Consider the following 6000-nt stretch of genomic DNA (forward strand, 5'->3'; position numbering starts at 1 on the left):
CCTGAGATGTGTGCAAACCTGGTGGCCAACTACAAGAAACGTCTGACCTCTGTGATTGCCAACAAGGGTTTTGCCACTAAGTACTAAGTCATGTTTTGCAGAGGGGTCAAACACTTTTGTTGTTATTCTGTCTTTCACTGTTCCAATAAACCTACCATTAAAATTAGAGGTCGACTGATTATGATTTTTCGACGCCGATACCGATTATTGGAGGACCGGGGGGGAAATGATTCCGATTAATTGGCCGATTTTGTTTTTATTTATTTATTTATTTGTAATAATGACAATTACAACAATACTGAATGAACACTTAATTTAACTTAATATAATACATCAATAAAATCAATTTAGCCTCAAATAAATAATGAAACATGTTCAATTTGGTTTAAATAATGCAAGAACAAAGTGTTGGAGAAGAAAGTAAAAGTGCATTATGTGCCATGTAAGAATGCTAACGTTTAAGTTCCTTGCTTCGAACATGAGAACATGAAAGCTGGTGGTTCCTTTTAACATGAGTCTTCAATATTCCCAGGTAAGAAGTTTTAGGTTGTAGTTATTATAGGACTATTTCTCTATACGATTTGTATTTCATATACCTTTGACTATTGGAGGTTCTTATAGGCACTTTAGTATTGCCAGTGTAACAGTATAGCTTCCGTCCCTCTCCTCGCTCCTACCTGGGCTCAAACCAAGAACACATCGACAACAGCCACCCTCGAAGCAGCGTTACCCATGTAGAGCAAGGGAAACAACTACTCCAAGTCTCAGAGCGAGTGACGTTTGAAACGCTATTAGCGCGCACCCGGCTAACTAGCTAGCCATTTCATATCGGTTACACCAGCCTAATCTTGGGAGTTGATAGGCTTGAAGTCATAAACAGCGCAATGCATTGCGAAGGGCTTCTGGTAAAACGCACGAAAGTGCTATTTTGAATGAATGCTTACGAGCCTGCTGGTGCCTACCATCGCTCAGTCAGACTGCTCTATCAAATCATAGACTTAATTATAACATAATAACACACAGAAACACGAGCCTTAGGTCAATAATATGGTCGAATCCAGAAACTATCAAGTTTATTCTTTCAGTGAAATACGGAACCGTTCCGTATTTTACCTAACGGGTGGCATCCATAAGTCTAAATGTTCCTATTACATTGCACAACCTTCAATGTTATGTCATAATTACGTAAAATTCTGGCAAATTAGTTCGCAACGAGCCAGGCGGCCCAAACTGTTGCATATACCCTGACTCTGCGTGCAATCAACGGAAGAGAAGTGACAATTTCACCTGGTTAATGTTGCCTGCTAACCTGGATTTTTTTTAGCTAAATATGCAGGTTTAAAAATATATACTTCTGTGTATTGATTTTAAGAAAAGCATTGATGTTTATGGTTAGGTACAGTCGTGCAACGATTGTGCTTTTTTCGCAAATGCGCTTTTGTTAAATCATCCCCCGTTTGGCGAAGTCGGCTGTCTTTGTTAGGAAGAAATAGTCTTCACAGTTCGCAACGAGCCTGGCGGCCCAAACTGCTGCATATACCCTGACTCTGTTGCAGAGGTGACACATTTTCCCTAGTTAAAAGAAATTCATGTTAGCAGGCAATATTAACTAAAGATGCAGGTTTAAAAATATATACTTGTGTATTGATTTTAAGAAAGACATTGATGTTTATGGTTAGGTACATGTTGGAGCAACGACAGACCCTTTTCGCGAATGCGCACTGCATCTATTATATGCAACGCAGGACAGGCTAAATAAACTAGTAATATCATCAACCATGTGTAGTTAACTAGTGATTATGATTGATTGATTGTTTTTATAAGATAAGTTTAATGCTAGCTAGCAACTTACCTTTGCTTCTTACTGCATTCGCGCAACAGGCAGGCTCCTCGTGGAGTGCAATGTAAAGCAGGTGGTTAGAGCATTGGACTAGTTAACGGTAAGGTTGCATCCCCATGCTGACGACAAGGTAAAAATCTGTCGTTCTGCCCCTGAACAAGGCAGTTAACCCACCGTTCCTAGGCCGTCATTGAAAATAAGAATGTGTTCTTAACTGACTTTCCTAGTTAAAAAATATTTATATTAAAGAAGAAGAAAAAAAAAAAAAAAAATCGGCAAATCGGTGGCCAAAAATACCGATTGTTATGAAAACTTGAAATCGGCCCTAATTAATCGGCCATTCCGATTAATCGGTCAACCTCTAATTAAAATTATAGACTGATCATTTCTTTCAGCGGGCAAACGTACAAAATCAGCAGGGGATCAAATACTTTTTTCCCTCACTGTACACCGTATGTATGCCCGGCACAGGCCGTTCTGAAGCAAATTGTCGTCCGATTCCTGGAGAAGCTCTCTCCTGCACCAAACGGCAAAATGTCAATGTCCTTCCCTTTGGCCAAGCAGTTCTGTACGCTGGTTCAGACAGTCATTGACAGATCCCACAGCGTGTTCACTGAGGAGCTGGAGAAGTGTACTGACTCTGACAGTACGAGCTACTGGGCTGACGTGTTCTACTGGGAGTACCTGAAGTGTGTTAACTATCACCCCAGGGGTCTGGGGATTGAAGCCTTCTCTGGGGATGAGGAGAGATGTTTAATGGTGGCCAACATGATGGTCGAGAAACATCTGGCTGACGTCGAGCCCCAGCTGTGACACTTCGATCTGAACCCGTCCAGTAAGGGACAGAAGGAGAAGCAAGGCGATTACTCCGATTGAATCCAACACCAGCTCCAAAGACCATTGAGGTAAGCAACAACTTTTTTGAGTTCTCAAACTTTTTTATAGAAATGATCACTATTAGTAAATTGGTTGTAAAAAATGGTATTGTGTCTTTTCTGCTTTCAGTCTGTTGTGCGCGTGAATACTCCTGGGTCAACTAACCTGCTGACAACACCACCTGAGACTCCTGGGTCAACTCCATTGAGCATGGCCTCTATACACTGAGAAATGAATGAGCTAACAGCTGACCTACAGTCAGGTAAGTTTGCACACAGTCCCTTGTCATTAAGTCTTTTCACACTGATATACCTCATCTACTTGCCTGTGTTCGATTCTTTCATGAGGTTAGTGTGTATGAGACATTGATCCTCTGTGTAATTTCCAGGAGATGTGGTCAAGCTGAAGAAGAGCAGAGTCAATCGTTTCCTCCGTAGACTTCTGTGCTGCTGCATCTAGTAAAAGATTTAGTGAACCTGACCTTTTCTTCACCTGCTTTTCACATGCTCTGCTCACCCCGCTCATCTCAGTTTAGATGGGATTTTTTTTGTGAGTTTTAGAATTTGACTGATTACTGTAGCGCCACCTAGGGGCCAATCAATGCCACTTTTGGCATGCCAGTTACTCTTTCAGGGTTCTGCCATCATGCCAAATGGTACAACCTTTTACTAATTGGTTGTTTAGTTATTGTCTGAAAATAAAGAAATAACTGAATAATCGGAACACTAACAAAAAATAGTACTTCATGCACTTTTGCTGCTAGGAGCCCTAAAAGAAAAACTGTTTAGATAAGATTGAATACATTAAATACATTGCAGTGTTTTCATTCGTTTTTTTTAAATACAGCATTGATAAATGGATTGATTAATAATTGTAAATGTAAGTGACGGACAATTCATGGTCCAACAACACTTTGAATGTGTGTTTAGATTGAGCTTGTTGGCCAGTCTTTCCATGAATTTGTATTTCTTCAGTTCACCAGAAGAGGGCAGTCTTGTCTAACATTTAAACCTATAAAATACTCCGACCTGACATTTGAATTCATACTTCTAATACAAGCCTCTTTGTCTTGACTGTAGTTGTTTAAATAGGTCTTAGTCTGTGTGGCTTTCATTCATTGTCATGTATTCTTAAAAATTGAACACAACATTATTCCCAAGCAGGCTACAAACCAATTTGAAACTTTCTTCTGTATGTGGCTAAGCTTTGAATAGGACGGAGAGATGAGTAAGAATGAGGCATGTATTTAATGATTACTTTTGTTTGTTTGTGGTTGTGACCCTTTTTGGAGATCTCTGAGACGTCATACTGTCGGCATATTTCCATCTCTTCTTATATCGGCCTCTTATTTCGGAGCTTTACATAAGACATTTCTCAATTTCAAACACTACGGCTGCTATCATGATTTAAGTTTATGGAGAGAATTGAACTGTTTTCTTGCTTTTCCAATCACTTAATGACTGTTGCATTATGACAACACAAACCACATGTATTTGTAATATTTACTGTGCCCTCAATTAAAGGTGTGCATTACCTCTGATGCTGCCACTACACATTCATTGGTTTGTTGTTGTCTAACAATCCGACACAGACTGACATTTTCAAGAAAACTCTCATCCTTCACAAAGGTAGGCTTTGGAATGAGTCTGCTTTCTGTCTATAAATTATCATCTTAGTTTTCACTGTTGGAGTTGGCCTAAATGCTTCACTCGGCTCTCGTGTTCCTCAAGTTGTTTTTCTCGTTTGGTGCCCTGTGGCACTTCTGTGTGGTTCCTCCAGAGAGCCATAAATTTGGACTTTGAGGTTCACTGTGTCAGGGTAAAGCCCAACTGTCTGACACTGCAGGCTGGGCCAATCTGGTTCTTTGTGAGGTCTCCTGCTCCCATGTTGCGTAGGAGACGTGAACTGCTCTGGGAAGCTGTGGTTCTAGGTACAGAACTAGGATCAGTTTACCCACCCCAAAGCCATTAGGATAGAAAGTGCCAAACTGGCCTGAGGTCAGGGTCTATTGTGTACGACTTCATTCTACCCTGTACCAGTAGACACTTGACCGCTGCAGGCGTACTGCTCTTACAGAAAGTTTAGTGCTATCCGGGATCCTTGTGATGACCCTACTGTAAACCCTAAGCCTAACCTTAACCCTTACCCTAACCATAACTCTTACCTAACCCTAACCTTTATCTTAACCCTTACCAGTTTAAATTTCAACTTCAATGGGGGTAGGGAAGTCCCAAGGATTCCAGATAGCAAGGACCCTTACAGAAAGGGCTACAGAACCGTTGGTAAAACATTCTGGAATGGCTGTGTTGGTGTATGCTAGAGAGAGTATTATTTTCACAAGTTTATTACATGTTACAGATGTAGTATCTTAAATTGATCACCGTGTTGCAGGAGAAATATAAATTGTGTAGTGTATTTGAGGTTTAAAAACGCTTCAGAAGTTTTTAATTTCCACATAGAAATTCCAGATTAGATTTTCAACCCCTACAAAAATGTCCATTAGTTGTAATCCACATAATAATTCACATTTCCTGTTTCTGCAGGATTATTTTTTGGCTGTAGCAAATTGGCTCAAATTAAGATTCTACATCTGTACATACTTTTTTTGCTCTGTTGACATCTCAGACACCCTGGACCCATTCCAATTCGCATACCGCCCCAACAGATTCACAGATGACACAATCTCCATTGCACTCCACACTTCCCACTCCCACATGAACAAGAGGAACACTTACTCTATGTGAAAATGCCGTTTGTTGACTACAGCTCAGCTTTCAACACCGTAGTGCCCTCAAAGCTCATCACTAAGCTAAGGACCCTGAGACTAAACACCTTCCTCTGCAACTGGATCCTGGTCTTCCTGACGGGCCGCCCCCAGGTGGGAAGGGTAGGCAACTACACATCCACCGTGCTGACCCTCAACATGGGTGCCCCTCAGGCGTGAGTACTTAGTCCCCTCCTGTACTCCCTGTTCACCGACAACTAAGTGGCCGCGCAGGACTCCCAACACCATCATCAAATTTGCTGATGACACAAAGGTGGTAGGCCTAATCACCGACAACGATTAGAGAGCCTACAGGGAGGAGGTCTGAGACCTGGCAGTGTGGTGCCAGGACAACAACCTCTCCCTCAACGTCAGCAAGACAAAGGAGCTGATTATGGACTACAGGAAACGAACGGCTGCACACGCCACCATACACATCGACGGGGCTGTAGTGGAGCGGGTATAGAACTTCAAGTTCCTAGGTGACCACATCACTAAGGAATTAACGTGTTCCACACAC

The 6000-nt window shown here is 41.5% G+C and overlaps 1 long non-coding RNA gene across 1 annotated transcript; it reads left to right on the forward strand.

Annotated features, from left to right (window-relative positions):
* Positions 1-2270: 2270 nt before the first annotated feature.
* On the forward strand, positions 2271-4269 carry LOC115148554 (uncharacterized). The gene is made up of 3 exons (XR_003866688.1): positions 2271-2745; positions 2846-2978; positions 3105-4269. It is a non-coding gene; the product is annotated as an uncharacterized LOC115148554 (long non-coding RNA).
* Positions 4270-6000: the final 1731 nt, after the last annotated feature.

This window comes from Salmo trutta, chromosome 2 (assembly GCF_901001165.1).
Source record: "Salmo trutta chromosome 2, fSalTru1.1, whole genome shotgun sequence".
Taxonomy (NCBI): Eukaryota; Metazoa; Chordata; class Actinopteri; order Salmoniformes; family Salmonidae; genus Salmo; species Salmo trutta.